The following is a 23,151-nucleotide window of genomic DNA, read 5'->3' on the forward strand; positions in this document are numbered from 1 at the left end:
TATTTTAATATGACTTTAATGTTTATTTTCTAGATTTAATTAAGATTATGAATCAGAATCAGTCTCCAACTCCACTGTAAAGTTTATCTATTACTTCTTCTGCTCAGGCACCTGCAAATTAAAACAAAATTGTAATGCTTAAATAAAGTCATATCATCTCAGCACTAGTTACATATGCAGAAGTCATGTTAATCAGCATTATAAAAATGTATGAAATTTTCTTCACTGCACTTGTGCTTCCCTTACTATCGTTAAGCCATGATACAAGATAACTTTGCACTTACTTGTCATTTCTGGCAAGTGGATGGTGCAATCAATTTGCACAAAGATGAATTTATTTCATCCAAATATTTCATGTGAATAAAAATTCCAAATGGAGGCACTTGTCCGATCAGACAAGATATATGCATATTGTAGTTAGCTGGACTCTAGCTCTGATAGTCCTGGGCAATAGGATAAGCTGATTTTGTTATCAGTTTAGAAATGCATCCGCTTTGCAAATACTATGCTTTAAAAGACGAAACTGAATCCAAAATTGATGAAATAAGAGTCATTTGGATTACCTTGTTTTTTATCATTCTGCGTTGGTTGGGTGCATATTTGAGGGTCTCTGATATGGTCTCTTCCATTCCATTTGCCTTTGCTTTGCCATTAGTTTTCAAGCAGGCTTCTGCATGAGTAATACAATGTTTTAAAATAAGTTTCACAACAAAGGATGCATTGCATTTTTCTAAATGCCAGCAATAATCAATGGAATATTTTTAAAACATGTACTTTGAAATGTGTCTCAAGTTACTTTATCAATTCATTTAAAAATCTCTGGCAAGTCACATGAAAAACACAATTTAAATCAAGCCATACTTACTTATCAAAGACTTTCTCATTCACATCCTTTACCTCACACAATAAATATCAGCAACACCAACATTAAATTCACACAATCAGTACAAAACCTAGGTGTTACTCTGGACAGTACTCTCACATTGCACCAACATGTCATGAACATATGCAAGGCTGCGTATCTTGAGCTGAGACGCATCAGCTCCATTCTCAGATATCTTTCAGTTGATGCCACTAAAACACTTGTGTGTTCATTACTGCTTTCAAGACTGGACTATGGTAACTCAGTTCTGTCTGGTTCATCTTAATATCTACTGCAGAGACTTCAAAAAGTTCAAAACATAGCTGCTTGGATCATACTAAGAGTACCACAATCAGAGCACACCTCCCCGCTGCTCTGTACCCAACACTGGCTATCCATTCGATCCAGAATCAAACACAACATTAGTTCTCTGTGCTACGTTTCACTGACAGACTCTAGTCCAACATACCTATCCGACCTCACCTATGTGTACACACAAGCAAGATACTTACACTCCTCTTCCGACAATCATATACTCATTATTCTCACTATGAAAACAAAGTCACATGGACAGCATTCTTTTGCATACCAGGGCCCAGCAACATGGAATGAATTGCCCACTGAACTTAGTCACAAAGACGCAGTGATCCCATTCAAGAGTGCTCTCAAAACTACTTATTTTGACTACAAAAACAAACTTAATGACTTAATAATGTTAACTACCTTAAATATTCTCAGCATGTTTTTTATGTTTTCTAATTTCATGGTGTTTGTTTTTGTAATCATATCATTGTGTATGTTTTTATGTTGTCTAATGTTGCAAAGCGCTTAGAGCTTCTAAAGATTAGGCGCTATACAAAGTCCTCATTATTATTATTATTATATTTAGCTTGGATGAATATTTTTTAAATCAGTGGCCATAACTAAAAAATGGGATTTTGTTTTATGATCATAAAAGTATGTTGGACACCATCCATGATGTACAATGCTGTCTGACATTTCTATGCACCTAAGGTTTCCATCTCAAATATTAAAGCAAAATGCATACCGAATTTGACAGATTGATGAAAATAAAAAAAAGCAATGCTTACCATTTGAAAAGAGGCAATTGTCACTAGAATATTCTATTCAAAATGATATTAATTTTGGACACAGGGGATACCACCCCCATGTTTTCCTGACTCGTGATATGTCGGCCTATTCTGTGCACAGCTTTAAAAGATGTAATGTTTATCCATCGAGCTATAGAAATGAAATACATTTACTGTAGACTGTTTCTGTCAGCAGTTAAGTTGAGTAATTAGGTCAGGTTTATAGCTAGTTTACAAAATTCAATGTAGAATGCCAATAAATGACAAGATGTATTTTTGCAAACTAAAGTGATCTTGAAAAAAGATTAGTAAAGTTTAACATTTTATAAAAAATAAGCTATTATGTGGAAAAGAAACAACAATGAAATAGGATGCAATGTGTTTACGTCTAGTTTTGGAAGGTACCGTCTCTAAGGTACCATCATAATTGTACTGTAGTTTAATGGGTGGAAAGGCCATTGAAAGGTAAGGGCAGTGCGGAGACCATCGAGTATGTTCCAGAATAGCTGAATCTTTGTAGATACATAGATCCATTCGTAACTTAAGTCCGCAAGCGAAACACTGTACTTCGTATCCCAATCCTGACTCGGGTCCGAAGTAGACAAATCCTGTTCTAGCTAAAACATACGAAGAAGGTAATCCTTCCCTATCCGTAGGCCATTTTTGAAACATGTCCAATCGACGGGCACAATCACAATAGTCAGGTAAGAAGACTGGAAAATGGTAGGGTTTGAACTTGGAGTTCTCACTGGATTTCTCACTCGATTCTTGCTGCGGCGAAGTCATCCTTCTGGTGGGTGGCTATCCTCTTACAACCAATGTTTTATACCGACATGTCCATACGGCAAAGTAAAGTGGGTGGGAAGCCGCACTCGCTTCTGCTACACGATTTGATAGACTTTTTCCAAGGGTCGACTGACGATGTGGTGTGTGGGTAAACGTACAATCTTGTTGGGTTGATAGGTGGTCACTATCTCTAGACTGCAAGGCTTCTTTCAATATGCCAAAGTTGACCACTCGACTGGTACGATAATTCAGAGTAAGTCCTTTCACTTTACACTTCGTGTGCACTTCTCCTTGTTTGGCCCAGTATTCGTAGCCGTAATTTTTGGGACCACCACTAACGAAACTTAGAATCTTGTCATCGGGGTGCTTGTCTGTCCAGGCTCCTAAACGGTCTCCTTCGATGTCAGGGTGCTGTTGACTCGGGTGATCGATATAAATGCAACTGTCCATGTCAAAGTACAAGACACGTTCCCCTAACAGTTCTAAAGCTTCGTACAATTTTAAGCGAGCATGAGCTGTCATGTAAGCTGCAATGATGACATTTCCAAAGGGGTCATCTTCTACAAAGTTCAGATCTTCTTCGTAATTCACCAAGATCAAATCCTCACGAACGACGTCCACGTGTTTCATGAATTTGGCTTTGTCGTGAATCATCTGAAAGTAGCGGGAAGGTTCGGTGAAATACTCCGTCTTGGGTAAACACGGTCATTGTGCCATTTTACCCCACAAGCAATTTAACATCACTTTGGCAAACGATCGCCTGCCTTCGTTTTTCTCAATGTGATCTGAAGTAATGCCTTCTTGTGCCCAGAATTTCTCTCTGAATGTCTTTTGGTCTTCGGGAGTGTGACACCAGGACAGATAGCCACTGGCTTCTTGCTCAGTTTCAAAAAGGCATCCACGTAGTCTGCGAAAATGCCTTTCTGCGTGGGGTCACCCTTGTGGAATTATTGTGTCTTGGGAAAGTGGCAAATTTCGTACACTTCTAACAGTTGGTATCCCATGTTCAGAGCTTTGAACAATTCTACGCTGACCCATGTCCCCGTCAAGGCCCGTTCTTCCTGGGTGTGATGACAAGGTTGATCTTGGTTGCACGTTTCAGCACAAGTACGGCACAAAGGAAACATAAGTTTGCCTTGGCAATGGCGAGGTAAGATGGGATGGTATAGGTTCGTGGGAGGCAAAACTTTGCACTTGATCAAGCCTTCGTATTGTCGAATGTTTTTTAGGTCGATGTGTTCGGTGAACAATTGTGGGTGCCCTGCAGGAAAGCAACAATATTTGCACACGTAGGGATACAGTGAACACACGTCCAAGTATATGATTTCTTCTCCTTTCTCTTCGTCAGCTTGGTACAGCAAACAGGTGGCATTGGTCCTTCCTCCGTACAAACTATTACTTGGGTTCAGGGGGTCCATGAACTGGTAACTTTCCATGAGGCGTTTAAACTCGGGATCGGTGTTCAAACGGTGATTGTATTTGTGTTCCCACATTTCCACCACTTGGTATCCTTCCTGTTCTAACTTTAGGCGTGGCTGACAAATGGCCTGGTACAAGTCTTCCATGGTTCGTTGTAAGAACTGATTTTTAGTGCCGCGGTCAGGGTAACAGACGGGACATCCGTGAAATAAGCAACCGTTAAACTCGTACATGATCTTGGGGTTTTCTAAGTCCCAGCCATTGACCGAATGCATTCCGATGATCTTTCGCCCTGTCCGTTGCGGGCATGCTGAATCCATTTGTCTTCCTTGTCGCACAAGTAATGCAACCAGCATGGGGCTTTGACCGAGTATTGACGTTTGACATAGTTGGTCGTTTGAGGACTGATGACAGCCACAGTGTTTTCAAGCATGAATCGTTGTCGGTAGACTAAGGAACACGCTTTGGCAATGGTGCAAGCCTCTTTTAAATGATCAACCCCTCCATGTTCCATGAACAGTTCTCGAAATTTTCCACAGCATCGCCGTAAAATGTCCATGTCGGAACGACGATACTTTAGCATTTCTTCCTGAAAGTCGAAAGGGTCGGAGGCGTGAGCCTGGTACCAAGCGTAGAAAGTTTCTCGTTCGGTACGCATGTTGTCAGGGTCGTAATAGTGAGCCTGAGGCAAATGGGGTAGAACGGCGTGTTGATTGGCTTCTGTATTGAAAAAGTGTGGAAAGTATCCTTTAGCCATTTCTGTCATTCCAAACATTTTAGGCATTCGACTCAAAGGCATGGCTAAGTAGCTCATCGAATCTTTAAACTGCACTTGTCCCACTTGCATGAAAATGATTTTGGCTCCGTTCAAAGTGATTTTAGGACGCTCGATGCCACGTTCCGTATAACATCTCAAAAGAAACTGTCCATCATATCCGGAGAAATTGTGAGCCATCACCGTGGCATGACACTGACAATCTCCATAATAATGTTCGATGTCCTCTTGGCTCCACGTCTTGTCGATGGGGTCTAAGACCCATTGTGTGAAATCGGCTAGTATGTTCGGTCCTTGAAAGATTTTTTCACGCCCTCCAGGAATCTTACTGCAGTGAGGGCAATAACTCAAGATAGGTTCTTGAATCACTTCTCGCACGCTCGATGAGCCACGCAGAAATTAGGAATGTGAATACTGATCTCTTGCATGCATTCGAAATCGAAAAAGATGAAATTGCCTTTCTTCTTCTTGTGACCATCCTCTTTCTCTGGTTGGGATTGGTATTTTTGTATGTAGCATTGGTGTTCCAAGTCCACAATGCAGTGACAAATGTGACATTTTTTCTTTCCTGAACATACGTGTGCCTTGGTACTGTTGATACATAGACCTTGTCCACACATTGGGCACAATCTCAGGAGTTGACAAGCACATTTCTTCTGTGAACCTTGCATCTTCAGATGTTGTTGGTAACAGGCAGGGCTGACAAATGTGCGCAGACAAGCAGGACAATGCACTGGTTCTTGCCCTTCGCTCAGACAGGGTTGAGAGGCCAAACATCCTGAGCATTTCGATCCACAATGTTTGTGTTGCTCTCGATTATTATAACCATCATAAGTCACATTTCTCACAGTAATATTTGTATCCCAGGAATCCAGTGATAGTGGTAATGGTATCGAAATGGTCATCGTGATGATAGAGGTGAATGTATTTTCCATCCTTAAAGTCTTTCCCTCGAAACAACAGAGACCCGCGCACTTCTTGAGGGTGCACTTTCAAGGTGTATCGTGGAGCTAGGGCATCTTGCAAATTTTGCATCTCAGGAATGCCACAGGATGTGTCTTTGGACAGGCATGCTTGTTGTAACAGAAGTTCTGCTTCATTTCGTTGTTTGGCTCGGTTCGATTTTCGAATGTTCTCCCAGGCTCTTTTCCATTCTACCGTGTCGTTCTTGTCGGCATAGGTTCATCCCACCACGATGGCTCGGGCTAAACACATGTGGTCTTGAAAATTGTTAATTTGGACAAGACTTGTTTTGGTAATGCGAAGGTTGTTGACCAATAAGGTCTTTCTGCATTGTCCGGTCCCTTGAGGAGGAGAGACGTGGGTCATGTCCAGTGTGGCTTTTCCATCGGTGATGTCAAACTGGTCATTAGATTGTTGCACGTGTTGAATCTTGTCCATGACTTTGGAAGTGGTCAATTCTGCAGGGCTGCTAAACTCGATCCAAACAGGGGATTTCAAGCCGTCATGTTGTATGGAAAGTCTCAAGCGATCATCTTCTTCGGGTTGACATTGTCGCTTGAGTGTGGTGAGCAAAGAATCCCACATGTCGGTGATGAACCCTTTTGCTTTCTCTAACAGTACTTCAGACTTGAAATCTTTAAACTTCACTGTGTATTTGTAAGCCGTAGTTCTAAATTTTCTAGAGGGACGCTTTTCCGTCTCTCGAATGTCATAGTACTTTTCAGGGTTGACTAAGGGTGGTAAACTTTGTTTAGAGGGTTTGGATTCTGGTTCACTCATGTCCTCTTCAAAATCACTGGCATGAATTTGTGCCAAGACTTCAGCCCTAGTACGAGGCGATAGATCATGTTTCTGCCTCTTACTTTCTTCTTCTTTCTTCTCAAATGAATTGGATCATTTCATCTCGATAGCAAAAAGTCAAATGACTAAAGTTTAAACACCATGGATTAATTTATAGTCATAGCAGACCAGCGTATATAAAGGGTATGTGTCTTGTCCTTTCACTATTCATTTCACTCTCAAACTGAGCACAACAATGGAAGAGACTACCAAGATTGAACGTTTCATCAGAGCTTTGCGAGGGGTCATTAGAAAATTCTCTTCAGACCAGCCGAGGGACTACTCTCCTTCCTTTCAAGATAAAAGTCAAGATACTTGCTATATCTGTCAGAAGAAAGGGCATTGGTCTTCAGAGTGTCCAGACCGTCAAAAAAGAAAAAAAAGGGGTTAGAAGAGACAAAAGTCAAGATACCTGTTATTATTGTCAAGAAAAAGGACATTGGTCACCAGACTGCCCAAAAAAGAAACAAGAGGAGTCAGAAGAAGAGAGGGATTCTTCAGAGGAAGAGGAAGAGGAAGAAAACAGACAGGTGAAGAAAAAGAAACAGGAGAAGAAAAGAAGGGAAGAAAGTGAGGAGGAAGAGGAGGAAAAGACTATGACGGTGAAGAAATTAAAAAAACAGAGAGTGAACAATGAGACAGAATAAGTCTATGAATTTTTTAAAGTGCTCTGTTGTGAATTGTGAATTGTAAATATTTATAAAAGAATAAATTAATTATAAAAGGTAAGTGTCTTTGGGTTTTGATTTTAAAATAAGAACCTACACTCACGCACACTCATACACAGACAGGTACTATTGGGTAAAATGTTTTTTTTTAGTTATTGGCAATTGAAAGCCTATCTCTTTTCGAGAGACGTGGATGGCCCTGAAAAGGGCCTTTTTTGGTGTAAGGGGTGAGTTTAAACAATCAACTTTAACTGTCTTAAGCCTTTGCCATGGCCAAGGCCTACTTCTGGACTGCGTACTGTTGATGATGATTTCGTTGAAATCACTAAGGATGGTGCAGTAGGCGTAGTCACAGGGTTGGAGTGTTTAGCTTGGGAAGGTCGTATTCTCTTCGGCCGTAATAAAGAAGTCTGATACATCTGTTTCAGACTTCTTAACTAAAATGTCTAACAGTACCGTGACCGTTTGATTTTGACACCCTTGTTTCTTTGCTGCTGCGTCTTCTTCTTCTTGTTTTTTTCTTACCTCTTCTTCTTGCTGCTGTTGCTGTAGGAGAAAAGCTTGTTCCGCTTCCTTTTGCTGTTGTATAAATTTCTCCAATTCTTCTTTCTGTCTCTGTCTAAAATTTTCCATGTGCGGTAATGAAGGAGAAGGTGACGAAGGTTCAGGAACAAATTCTTGCAAGGTAAAAAAATCCACAAAATCCCAATTCACCTCTTCTGAAAGTAAGTCTGGGTTCCCTTGGGTAGTCTCCACCATCAGTGCACCCAAACTGATCGTTTTCTGAGTTTCCGTCATGTTGAAAAACTGTCGCTTAGATTGACTACGCACAGGCGCTAGCGAATCTATATAGACTATGTGACGTCACAGACTGCTCTCTTCGGATTGGACGTGGGCTGACTGAATTTTGTAACGCGTGTTTGGATTGGTCAACAAACTCAATCCGTTTCAATCCTTCCTCCCCCTATAAATAAGTACAGTTCACTGCATTCCTTCACCTGTTACTCAGCACCCCAACATGTGGACCGATGTACAATCTTCAACGCTTGTGTCTTCGATGATGTTCCGGACGGACATATCAATGTATGTCCGATCCAACTGGACAGTTATCCACAGGACAGACACCAGCCTGTGGATGCGAAGAATCTTATGTGGAGCATCAAGGATGCCTCAAAAGAGTCTTAATCTATGGTCCTGCAGTCAGGCACAGCCTAAGGTCAAGAAGAAGATGTCACAGATGCCCTTTATGTTAAGGGTATATTAACATAAAACCAAAGGCCCTTTTCAGGGCCATTCCTATCTCTCGAAAAGATCTTGACTTTCAATTGCCTACCCCTTTTTTTATTTTTTTGTTTAAAAAAATAATAAAAAAATAGAGACCCCTCCCTGTTTCAATTTTCGCCTGTTCCATTTTCATAGACCCATCAGGTCGGGACCTTATTAAAATAGGGTCCCGACCCTGTTCCATTTCCCCTAGTCCCAAGACAGTCCCACGATTTATTCCCCATGTTCAATTTCCCTTGTCCCTAGAGTGAATAGTTTTTTTTCTTTCTCCCATGTTAAATTCCCCTTGTCCCTAGAATGGATATTTTTTTTTTTTCTCCCATGTTAAATTACATAGTCCCCAGAGTGGATATACCCTTTTTAACATGGAAGTTCCCTAGTCCCTAGACCGTCCCTATTCACTACTACCATTGTCATTACCAGCCTGAAACCAAATTTAATGCCATTTGTATAAATTCATTTCAAATAAATATTATGATATAGTTGAAGTGTAAAGTCAAGCAAGTATTCTGTTTGCAGATTTTACATTTTAGATATTATAGTAAAGTCATATTTTCTCTTGTTTAGTAAACTTTATTGCAACTGGTTCCAAAATAGTAAATCTTATTTAATGTTCATTCACCAGAATAGGTATTAATACAATCCCGAATTAACTGTATAGTACTAAAATATACCCTGATCTTGTGTGAGATTGTAATATACAGAACTATACCTCAAGACAACAATAATATATTGAATTTATATTGTATCAAGACTGTCATGGTTATGAACTCCAACTTTATTCAGGTTTTTTCATAATAAATGATCATCTTGTGCTATGGTTGAAAAGACATCAAAGTTCAGTTTAACTCCATTCTCTCCACATTTGTAAGTTGTTAAGAGGCATACTCATCCTCAGTGTTATAGTAAAATGTAATCTTATTTGGATCAATCTTGGTGGTGTAATATATGAATGGAGAAAGAATATTATCATCCAGATTAAAATATGTTTTATTCAGACTCTACTAAAATTTTTAGTTGGATATGGGTTACGGAGCCTGATGTGTACGAACAAAGCAATGTGTACCATGACCTTTTTAATTTAACATTTTAAACTCCTGCAGAAGAAAGAGATTTTTTAGATCCATTAATCTGTATTAACAAAAACATTTCTTCAGTATGATTTTCAATTACTTAGTATTGACAAAACTCATATTTTAAAGTTGTTGTTTTTTTGTGTTTGGTTTGGCCTTTTATGGTAAACCAACACAAGTAAGTTATTTAGTGCCAAGGCACTTTAAGTATAGTGCCTTGCCCAAGGACACACCATGGTAGCTAACCCAGGTTGGTCTGATGGTAGAATTTGAACCTACCTTATTTCACAGGTCCAGAAAGCTAACCACTGAGCCACTACAGCTCCCCATCTTATAGTGGAATGCTGGTATACTTTATGATCAAGAAGGATGGGTTGGGGTATGCATGTTGCATCTGAAAAAAGTGATGGAATTTTTGTTTACATAATATTTTAGTCATACAATATGAATCATTTTCTATAGATTTAAGATGTATCAGATCAAGTTAAGAAAAATCATATATTCTGTTTCCTGGGAATGTACTAAAATTCACTGTTATTGTTTGATTTTTTGGTAGTAAGCTTACTTGGTATTTTTTTCTTTTTAACTTGAATACCTAATTTGTTAACATCCTATTCTAAATCTTCAGAGTTCTGTCTATTAAGTGACAACTGTTGATACATGTAGGGAAGTTTTTGTTTATATCTTTTGATTTTTGTGATTCTGGAAGTTGCAGTATTTGTTGTTGTATTATAACCATTTCAGTAATTTAATGAATGCAGAGTATACTGCTCTATAAATGAAATTTAAGTGAAAATAATGTAAAAGTATGTTTCACTGCAAATATAAATTGTTTAAAATAATATATCATTTATCATATGACTATTCAATTGTGGTAACTAGTATTCCATCCAATATCTATATATTAAAATATGTCTTTTCATACAGCTGGTGATCATTTAGATACAAGTCCAATTGAACATAATCAAATTATCAATGCAGGTGTTTTTATTAGTAGTAGTATTGCAAGTATAAGTGTTAGTATTAAGATTTCATATACAGGTATGATAAGTGTATCATAATGTTTAAATGATGCTCCTTGTTACAACATAAAATATGTTCATTGAAACAAATGGTTCACTGGTAAATTGGCAGCAAAGGTCTTCACTGAATTATGTTGCATAAACTATTTTACAATAAAACATATATGATGCATCTCAATTATGATGAATGTGAGGAGGAGGATTAATAATAATGCAATTTAAGTTATCTTCATAACATAAGTTCTAGCAGATGTGTAATTTTTATGTGGTTCATCATCAGTTTGAAACTGGTCTGTGATTTCTGGATCTGGACATACCTGGTCCCCTGCTGTTGTGCTGCTATGGTCTTTACAGTTCATTAGGATATCAGTTACACTTGGTTTACATTTAGAACCCCATGGGATGGAATGCCCAGTTTGAAACTGAGAGAATGGTTAATTATCCATAATATAACTCCTGCAGTTATTATTAGGTTTGATATCAAGGTCTTTCTTTAAAAGCTTTTCAACTCAGGTTCTGTTCTACCATACAGATAAATAAAGTCAAATTCAAGGCTTTCAGATTTGTCCAGTTTGTTTCATGTGTTGCGGCAGACAGACTGTATATTGCCACTGTACCATATAAATATCAGTGCTTAGTCTGCTCTCAGTTGCTGTGGTTTGATTAGTTACAAGTGTCATCACATGTGACTAATTATTGACCAATGTAATGAAACTTGTATAATTAGAAGGCTGTATTTAAAAACTCTAAAGATCTTAAAAAGAAAATTGGATCGGGGTAAGTAAAACCTTTTACTTTGACCATTTGGCTAGAAAATAATTTTCAATAAGTTTAAATTGGATAATAGTAATATAATAATTAATTACACAAATCAGAATAAAAGCTATTTGCATATCCCCTTACAGCTGTTGCTTTTTCATAGTACTAAGTAGAATAAAGTATAGTTAAGACAGATAGCTTTAAGCTAGAATTAAACTCAAATAAATTGCAAGAAATCAAAACAAACCCAGGATTAAAACTAAAGAAATATCCCGTCATATATACCTTACATCAAATAAAGAAACTCAAGATGGATAACAACAAAATTAATGTCACATCATCAAATAGTTATCTCAGCTGCCTGGTCAACCTAAAGGCAGATAAACTAAGGCAAACTTACTCCGAAGCAGTCTCATCCCCCCTAAGAGAAAAACGACAGATACAGTTCTTAACGCCAATTTTCAACTCGACCCCAACTGACTCGATGAGTAGACTCTACCTGTCACCAAGCGTAAACGAGAATGTGGACAATCTACCGAGTAACCGCAAAACTACATCCGACATGAGTACCCAAACTGAGGAACAATACTCAACAAGCACAAAAACAACCCAGACCATGCTGGTTAAAAACACTAGCAGCCAGGGGACTCAAACTGAGAACCTACTAGATGAAACAGAACGCCCTCACCCTACCACAAATAAAGCAGTCACACACGACTCAACAAAAGGTAAGAATAATAGGAAAACCAAATCCCAAATACCAGTTAGAAAGAATAAGAAACACACTAACTGTCAGAATACAAGACCCAGCAAGCCGGTTATGGACAACGAAACAAAGTCAGCTAAAGAGACAAACACCAGGGGAAAAAAGACCAGTCTGCAAAATATCCAAAACAAGAAACACCCCGCTGAACTGACTCTCTTCGTCAAGGGAGTAAATTCCAAAATAACGAAGTTAGCCTTTAAAACCATAGCATGGCAACTGAACAAACATCACCAAGGAGAATTCACGCTTAAAAGCACTAGAGACGACTTGCTGATAATCAAATGCACCACTGAACAACAGATTGCCAAATATATGGAAATTGAAAGAATAGACCAAATAAATGTTCAGGTCACTAGACACAACAGAACAAAACAACACATAGACCCAAACCCCCCAAAAACACACAACAAAGGAGTCATATACGTATCAACTCAAAATAAAACCAATGAAATAGTAGACTACATAAGGAGTAAAGGACAGGAAGTAGAGAAAGCAATCCGCCTAAAAACAAGAAGGGGAAAGGATAGCACTGCAGTGGTACTCTTTTTTAAGGGCGCCACCCCAGAAACTATCAAAATAGCTGAAAAACTCAAGGCTAAAAAAATTTTTGCTTTCAAAAACAAACCACGGTTCTGTGGCAACTGCAAAAATTGGGGGCATTACTCTAAGAGTTGCGGAAACCTATTCCGGTGCAATCAATGTGGTCTTCACCACCCAGACCGGAAAACATGTAGCGCCACCAATCAGCACTGCGCTAACTGTAGTGGTAACCACAAACCAAACCACGCAGAATGCCCCAGGGCTCTTAGAGAAGCCCTAATAGTCGAATATATGATCTCCCATGGGGTAAACTATAAGCAGGCCAAAACAAAAATCAGGATACCAAAAACAAAATAAATAGGTAGCACCCTCACTGGTAGGAAACACGCATAAAACGAAAACAACAGTAAATTAAACAAACTATTAAGACTTTTTGCACTAGAGATGGATTCCAGAGCAGAAATCAAAATATGGCAATGGAATGCACGCGGCCTTAGGGCCCACGCTGACCAACTAAATAACAAAATACTTGAACAGGAAAGAAAACCAGATGTTATATGCATACAGGAAACCCACCTAAATTATACCTCACGTATCCCAAACATCATAGGCTACAACACCAAATACCTAAAGCATCGATCCCCCACAGCAAGAGGAGGGGGGTTAGCAACCTTTGTTAGAGATGGAATTACATCAGAAATGCATAAATTAACAGATAGTAGACCGCCCAATGACTTCGAAATACAGATAGTCAAAATAACCGCTCAAACTAAGCAGGTACTAATCGTTAACCTCTATGAAACAAATGAGCAGCGCAATTTAAGTGCAGACGAAACAATCAAAATGATTAAAGACTGTGGAGAATGGGTGGTAATATGCGGGGACTTCAATGCGCACAATGAACTATGGGGGAGTCAAAAGACGGACATTAAAGGAAAAATTTTAGAAAAATGGGCACAAAAATGCAACTTAGTTTTTCTAAACAACGGAATGCACACCCGGATAGATGACAGAACAGGCCACACATCAGCAATAGACCTATCTCTATGCACACCAAGATTAACAGGCATTTCTGATTGGCAAGTTGATGAAAGCGACCCTATGGGAAGTGACCATTACCTTATAAATATAGAAATACAAATTAGAATACCTCAAAATAAAGCGTCCTTCACACCAAGATGGAAATACGAACAGGCCAACTGGATTAGGTTCAAACAGATAGGTGACTCAATCGACCCAGAAACCATATATCACCGGGACATTGACACCTTTAATGACAAATTAATAGAAACCATTAACACAATGGCCCAAGAAACAATTCCTAAAACTAAAGGAGTAGCACCCAAACCCACGGTGCCCTGGTGGAATAATGAATGTAAAATAGCAATTAAAGAGAAAAAAAGAGCTCTAAACAAATTCAAAAGAACTAAAAATAATAGGGACTTTAACTACTACAAGGAAAAGGAAAAAACTGCCAAACAAACTATTATGATAGCTAAACAAAACTCATGGAGAGAATTCTGCTCAAAACTAGATATTAACACAAAATCGAAGGAGGTGTGGTAAAGAATTAAAAAAATGAGAGGCAAAACTAAATCAATAACCCCCAACATACCTGGACAAAACAACAAACATAAGGCAGAATTATTCGCAAACTATTTCGCCAACATGTGTAGCAATACCAACTTAGAGGATAAGTTTAAAAATCATAAAAGGCAATTTGAGGAAAGCAACTCTGACAACATAAAGGAAGCAGGAAATAATGACGGCCCACTAAACCTTCCGTTTACAGAAGCCGAATGGAGAAAGGCCCTCGCCGGCAAAAAGACCACATCCCCCGGGGAGGATACTTTGGGGTATGAAATGTACAAGAACCTACCCAAAAAACTTGTCACAATTGCACTTAACCTCATTAATAAAATATGGGAAACCGGTACCATACCTATAAGATGGAAAAAGGCAGTAGTGGTCCCGATTCTTAAGCCTGGAAAACCCTCAAGCGATATAAAATCATACAGGCCCATATCACTAACAGACAATATATGTCAAATAATGGAAACTATGGTAAACAACAGGCTGAAATACCATTTAGAAAGCAAAGGACTACTAGCTAATACACAGAGCGGGTTTCGCAACTACCGAAGCACAATAGACCAACTCATGAGACTAGAAACCGCTGTCAAATTAGCATCTAGAGAAAAATTTTAAAAATCCAGATATGTTACAGCCATCTTCTTAGACATGGAAAAAGCATATGATCTAATGTGGACTAAGGGACTGATAAGTAAACTTAAACCATACGGAATAACTGGCAATATATACAAATTTATTGCTAACTTCCTAACCGATAGAAAGATACAAGTCAGACTAGGACAAGACTACTCCGAACGATACAAACTGGAAAATGGCACGCCACAATGAAGCGTAATCAGCCCAACTTTATTTAATATAATGATAAACAACCTGGAAACAGCGGTAAAACCCAACCACCTTGACTTATCCCAATTCGCCGATGACAGCGCCGTATGGAAAACTGGCAACCCAGCCAGCAGAGAAACGACCAAGCACTTACAAAAAGGACTAAACGATATAGGAAATTGGACAGATAAATGGGGATTTAAATTGTCACCTCTAAAAACAGTAGGCATAGTTTTCAATCCGGGAGGTGGCCACCCCCCACCCACTCCAAACTTAACCCTAAAGGGGGTACCCATCAAATTCGAAAAACAAGCGACACTCCTAGGTATGGTATTCGACCACGAACTCACGTGGGCAGCTCATATCCAAGAACTCGTAACGAAGTGCAAACGAGACATCAACCTCCACAGAAACCTCAGAGGGGTGAATTGGGGGGTTGATCAAAAAAACACTCGTTACCCTATATAGAGCACTTATAAGAGCAAAATTGGACTACGGTTGCCAGGTATATGGAGCGGCGAACGCCACGTTACTAAAGAAACTAGACACAGTCCAAAGCGCTAAGGGTATGCACCGGCGTCCTAAATGGTACCCCCACACAAGATATCTTAATAATAGTAGGAGAACCCCCGCTAGACCTAAGGCGGAAGGAATTGATGCTGCGATACTCGACTCGAATATCAATACACCAACCCAACCACCTCACGCTACAAGCCCTCTTAGCATGCGACAAACCATTCGATACAAAAGGAAAAAATAAAAAAATACCTAGTGGGAAAATAATTATAGAATTAAAAAGGAAATTTCAAATCGCAAATATCAACCCAGAAAAAATAAGGTACTACCCAGACCCCCCGTGGACCTGTCCCACACCACAAATAGATCTTAGCTTACGTAAACTAGGACAAAAACAAAATGACCCGATAGGACTAAGAGCATCAATACTAACGTACATTGACAACAAATACGAGACATACACGCAAATCTTCGCAGATGGATCAAAAACCAAAAATCCAAATAAAACTGCAGCAGGGATAGTGATCCCAAAATTAGATGTCGCCGTTGGAAAAAGACTCCCAGACCAATGCGCTATATACACGGTAGAATTCATGGCAATACTAATGGCATTAACATACGTCAAAACATACCCCACAACTAAGGCAGTCATTCTAAGCGACTCTTACAGTGTACTACAATCGTTAGCAACAGACCAATCCAAGAGCAGACCTAATATGATTAATCATGCAAGATCGCTACTTAAAGAGATTGAAAAAAACAACAAACACGTTGAATTCGTATGGATACCCTCTCACATCCATAATCCCAGGCAATGACAAAGCAGATGCAGAAGCAAAAAACGCCACAAACGAACCAAAAGCCCAAAATATAGCATACAGCGTCACTGAAATCAATAACATGGGACAAGATCAATGACATGTGGCAAGAGCTATGGGAAAAATCGGATGCAAACAGTCTAATACACACGATGATGAAAAAAGTAAGTAGAAAAGTCGAAAGTCCGACCTTCAAAAATCCATACGATATAACAATAATAAATAGAATAAGAACAGGTAAAACACTATTGGCAGGATGCGCAGGGAAACACATAAAAAGGGGACCAACCGAAAACTGCCCCTACTGCCCAACTCCAGAAACAATCGCACACTTAATAAATATATGCCCCAAATACAACCAGGAAAGGGCCGAACTAAAATCTCAACAGGAACAAATAGGAGAACGGTGGACATACCCGGAGTTACTTGTGGCAAAAAACAATAACATAGGAATGACCTATAATAACATCATGACATTCATTAACAAAATAGGCAAAAGGGGACAAATCTAAACCGAATGAAGGGTTGGGTATAAAGAGAGACCATGTAAAGAAATTAAAACCAATAAACCTAAAAGATCGAACCAAAAAAGAAAAAAACCAATCAAAATATTACAAATCACTGTTTGGGAATTGTGACGGCCGGCTCGGGCTAGTGGGTTCACAGACTGACACCGCCGCTCATAACCCGAACAATAAAAACCAGATAAGGACGAATATTACAAAATCACTGTTTCGGAATTATAACGGCATGCTAGGTCCCGTAGGATCAAAAAAAAATTAAAAAAATATAAAAAAATAAAAATAAAAAAAATATACATTAAAATAAATCACAAATAGCTAAGCTAAACAAAAATAACAGGTAAATAGCCAAGTGGTCAAAGCGAAGGGAAACAAAGGCAATCAAACCACCTCCCTCGAAGAAAACATCTCACGGCGAACATGGCAGTATCAAAAGGACGAGAAGACCAAAATAGAAACGGACACGGGATAAGGCAGAAAGAGCTGAAATAAAGAAGAGCAGGAAAAGGCACAGGATGAAGTTAAACGTCCTAAGGCAGTAAAAGAAGAAAGAACAGGACACTTGCAGACCTTGGGGAATGAAGGCAGAAACAATGAAAAGAGTATGCCTCAAATAATCAAACCACCCCCACCCCCCAGTATGAAAAGAATTGCCTTCCCGAAATCAAACAAAAGAAATAAGGCCACCCCCCCCCACATCTACTTATAAGTGTGAATGAGAAAGTGAGCGTGAATGTGTGTTGTCGGGATATGTGGGAAAAGCAGAAAAACGAACAAAAATGTCTATAGCCATCACACAAATATAGCATACACACTCCCTACCCACCTTTTTTTTCTTTTCTTTTCTTTTTTTTTTTCTTTTTTACAAACAAATTTTACCACATAGGGCTTTCATTCTGACCCACGAAAGCCCTCTTTTGACCAACAACTTACTGGCCCTGAAACACACTGATTGGTTTAAAGCCACACGTACGAAATACTTAACCAAATTGAGATCTCCAAAACAAAATAAAGGGCTACTAAAAGCCTACTAGATGTGAAAAAATTTTCGGAAAATTCAAGTACGCAAAGTACACAAAATTTAATAGACCTTACAAAAGATAGGAAAATTCACAACTCAGGAATATCTGAAGCGTATGTGACAATCACATGTTTGGCAAGATAGTACAGGAATAGCCCAATAAATATAGGGAACTGGGCATTGATTGCAACGAAAATTTCATAATACTGCTGCTGGTGTGCTTCGGTTACTGCCTGAAATGAGAGAGGAAGGAGATGCAGGATGCAGAAACAGACCATCAACGGAGTACAACGATGGAGAAGGTTGCAGCGATGAGAGCCTGGGCGGGACCTTTTGGGGCACCTGGGCTTCGGCTTGCTTGCTTGGGGGCATTGTATAAGTTAATCACTAAATTCAAAAAGTACACAAACGTGTACAAACTAAACAGTCGCACATACCGAAAGGTGCACGTGACTTTAATCCAATGAATGAATGAAATGTGTGCTAGAGGGTAGGGTTAGCAGTTATACTCCCAATTATGTTTGTGATGAGCAAAAGCAGCTGCACAAATTTGAGCTTTTAGTTTGGTTCTGGTAGGGTCAAAGGATGCAGGTACATTTTACATTCATTTTTTACTAGAAATAGCTATTTTCAATATTTTTCTGTGACAAGGCAACTAAAAGAATCAGTATGTGCCTTATGCATGAATAAAGTTCACTAGTACTATAACAAATTAGCATACTTTTCATCACCCCTCTACCATCAAGATTTTTTTATATTTACCTCTGTAGCAGACACAAATAAAAGTCGGCAGCTCATTTGCAGACTAAGTTACGCATATGATCTCCAATGCTCATCTAACTGTGACAGGCAGTCACCAACAAGCCAACCTATTTCCATGCCTAACTCAAAGTAAATCTGAACCACATTATAGATTTAGCTTATGTGTAAATTTATAAATGCTAGGCTTGTGATAATTAGGTTCATGCCTTCTACCTTAAAAATTAGAGGGATGTCAAAATACGAAACTATCCAGTGAGACCTATGATGTTAATTTTAATCCCTATGGGATTTGTGACATAAAAAACCCAAATGCTTTATGTATTAAAAGGTAACTAATGGGGGCAGGATCTGCAGTGAATCAATGGTTAGTATGCTAGACTCCTGATAAAAATGTTTGTGTTAAAATCCTGTTATCAAGTCAACCAGGTTACCTACTGCAATGTACCCTTGCCTTACTCCAATTCCCTCAGTACTCAGTAAACAGCTAGTGTTGCTGTACATAACAAAACCAGTCCATATTGATTTTACATATTTTACTAAATCCTGACAAAAATAATTCTCTAAATAAAGAATGATTAATATGTGATGGTCTCACATGTAATCAAACTCTTCCAAGCTTTTAATGATATGAACCGATTTATCAATGTTTATCAAATTTGCATGAAAAACTATTTCTTATTTGTCATCAAATATGTTCAATGTTTTGATCATATAAGCATTTCTGCTACATTAGATCAAAATAATCTTTTTGTCAGAAATAGAGCCCTTATAGTATTTGCAAGGTCAACCAATCAGATGCAGAATTTGAGTTTAATATGAATGAATATTTTTTTTACAAAATTGCTCTTTTGCTATATCTTGATGAGATAAATCTATTCACCAAGTCTGATGAAATTAATGAGAAATAGTTTTAAGAGCAGTAGCAAGAATGGCTAGTGAGATGTAGAACCACCACATTATATGCATAGATTTTGCTTATAGCCTCAGACATACAAGCAAATAATTAAACAAGTCAGATCTAAATTGGATCATAAACACTGTTGTGCAAATCATAAGAAACTCTGCCAATCAGATGCAAGGTCACTTCACTACCATACCTTTATCACACTCATAATAAGCATCATTGTGAAACTTGACTCTATAAGCCCAATGGCCAAGCATGATCAAACTTGAATCAGCAGTAGTGGTTATAACCTCATGTATTTGTATGCATCTTCACTTCTTCAATCTAGATCTCATTTATATAAGCATGTATTCTACGTTTAGTAAAAACTGCACTACATGTATAAATATTGCATGCAGTGGTAACATACTCAGATGAAAGATCACCTTATTATTATTAATGGTTAACACTCATCAAACTTCAAGGACAACTTAATGATTTTAGCCTATATTGTGGAAGTATGGCTTTTAGGCTGGTTAAAAAACTCAACTAATCTTATACATGATCACATGTATATACTTGGATTTTGCTCATTATTAGATTTATCCAAGATGTTGATTTAAGCCCAAAACCAAGTTTTATATAAACAAATTGATCAGAACTATGGACTCCAAAGTAGCTAATTTCTTACTGTTGAAAGACAGAAGGGGATGTGAAATAAATAACACACTCTGGACCATTACATAAACCCACTTAGCCTTTTGACCAGTTGAGATAAAATATCAACAATAATGTTAAATAAGATTGATAAATTATGTTTTCTCACATTACCTCTAGCCCTTTTCAACATGGATGGTATTTTTCTTCCACATATGTCAGTTCTTAATTAGTGGCCCTTTCCCATCATGAATGTTGTAGGTGAAACTCTCAGAATTAGGCTTTTTAATTTATATCTGTAGAAGAAAAAAACTATTGGTCTGCATATATCAATGTCACCATTTCTGTATTAGATTAAAATACCATATGTGTGTGTGTGTGTGTGTGTGTGTGTGTTAATTTTAGAATTTAAGCAAACTTGTCTCCATGTGTTTATTTTAAAACTGATGATGATAACACATAACAGGTTCAATGGATAAAATGTTATTTCTTACTTCTTACAACTGCTCATTATATCTGAATTTACATTCAATGTTTGTTTTAATTAACATATTTGGGATATTGGGCAAATTATTTATTTTGTAGTTTATCATTATATCATTTACCAGTCTTTTATCATTCAAATATGTAATATAGTACCATTATACTGACTTCATATTCTATATGATATCCCAGCAATACATATTAAGCAGATAAGTGCAAATAAAAATGTTCAGAATGTAAAATTTACTCCAAGCTCAAAGAAGATCAGCAAAAGATAATATCCAACAAATTACCAAACAAAAAGCGAAGTTAACGCAGTTACCTTTATTATGACGTCTCCAACACCAACGGTACTGTACAGCTACGTCTTCTGAGTTTTACCGTCATCTTGTCTTTCAAACCAGAATTAATTTCTTGAGCTCTTACAAAATGAAGAAACTTTTAAATACTATAATTTAAGCAGCTTCTTTACATGCCATCAGATAAATTATGGCACAGTGTTATGTCTGTCAGCAAAACGCAACTTCACATTTGGACGGCGCGCTGTGTGGGCATCGCCGACACAGCAACTGACATGAATTCTCTATTAGCAGACAATGATTCGGAATAAATCCTTCGCAAATCTAACATTCTCGATTTTTCATAGTTCCACTTTTCATTGTTGCATCTGTTTGATTGTACAATTGCTAATGATGTTCAATGAATCAACTTCAATTCATCTGCTGTCTGAAATCCCGGTTCAGTTGGTATTTTCTTCCGCGCATGATGCCGTGTAAATAAAAGATACGGTCGACATTCAAAGTGGTTTAGGTTAATTTATTATTTTTCTTTATTAAGGTCATTTGCAGAAAGTGTTTCGCTAGGGTGAGAAAAAAAATATAACAAAAAGAAAACTTTCTTTTCCAACGCTAATACTGTATATATTTCAATTTGTGATTGATGCTATAAATAAAAAAAAATGATAATAAAGCATTTTAGCCCGTGGATTCGGCACGGCACTCGTTTTTGTGGGTTTTTTAAAATGTTGTTAGTGTTGTTTTGGGGTTGTTTTTTGTGTGTGTACCACACTAAAAAACATACCAGGTATTAGGCCTAACGTAGGAAAAGAAATTATCCTCTATTTATTACTATTCTTACTGTCAAATGACGCGAAAGTGATCAAATTGCTATTAAGATTTTGTTTTGTATAACACTTACCGCTCGTTTTCCTCGAGATAAAGCAGCCACTTCAAAATGATTATAAAATCTGTGACAGATGAAAAACGTGGTTTAAATAATTCGTAATCGCCTGCCTTAAAATACTGTAGGAATTTGCTAATGTATTTCATGGCCCTCGTTTGAATAGATACCAACGATCATGTATATCGACCAAATTTTGTATATTCCTGCCCACAATCATGTATTTTGTATTAAACCGTATATTACACGAGCGCTCTGTGGCAAACTCGGGGGGGGGGGGGTCTCTATTATACCCAGAGGCGTAGCTATGATATTTTGCGCCCGGGGACGAACTATAAAATTGGCGCCCCAGCCCCCTCCCCGTTTAATCACATTTTTGAATATTACCCTTGTTTACTTATTATAATGTAACGTTGTAAGCCTCATTTTGGCGCCCCTGTACCTTGGCGCCCGGGGACATATGTACTCCCCTTCCCCCCCCCCCCCCCCCCCCCGCTACGCCTCTGATTATACCTGCTGTATCAGTTGAGAAATATATTGAACAGATCAGGCCCCAATACTCTCGCTCTGAAAAACATTAAAATAATTATATGCAGAATATCGGTAGGTCTCCCTCTTGCCGAAAATGTCAGCACCATATATATTTTGCAAGTAATGTAATGGGTATAATAACACACACACACACACACACACACACACTTTTTTGGGAGTGGGGGGGGGCAACGGACAGATGCCCCCATTTCCCCCCAAAAATAAAAAGTATTTTATATTTGTGTATTTCCCCCTCAGATGTGTTCTACGTTTTATTAAAACAAAATTTTATATAAAAAATTTAGTTTTTAGAATTTTTGATGGGGTATTTATGTTTCCATAGTGTTATCTAAAGGGTTGTTCGTCCGAGTCTGGTTTCCCTCACCTTGCTCGAAGTTCATTCCCTTGAAATGTTTTGTAACCTTTGCTATATGTCGCCTAGATCTCAGCGTTTGCTATATGTAATGGTGTTATATTGTGTGTATGCTATATTTTCTTTATGTTTGAGACAGCA

The 23,151-nt window shown here is 38.1% G+C and overlaps 1 long non-coding RNA gene across 1 annotated transcript; it reads right to left on the bottom strand.

The window, feature by feature from the left end:
- On the bottom strand, positions 1-22,545 carry LOC149803877 (uncharacterized). Its single transcript, XR_016419990.1, has 5 exons — positions 21,250-22,545; positions 20,619-20,740; positions 10,041-10,155; positions 564-670; positions 1-111 (listed from the first exon to the last, which is right to left on the bottom strand). It is a non-coding gene; the product is annotated as an uncharacterized LOC149803877 (long non-coding RNA).
- Positions 22,546-23,151: the final 606 nt, after the last annotated feature.

Source organism: Sinohyriopsis cumingii, chromosome 3 (assembly GCF_028554795.1).
Source record: "Sinohyriopsis cumingii isolate HCF-2022 chromosome 3, ASM2855479v2, whole genome shotgun sequence".
NCBI classification, from domain to species: domain Eukaryota; kingdom Metazoa; phylum Mollusca; class Bivalvia; order Unionida; family Unionidae; genus Sinohyriopsis; species Sinohyriopsis cumingii.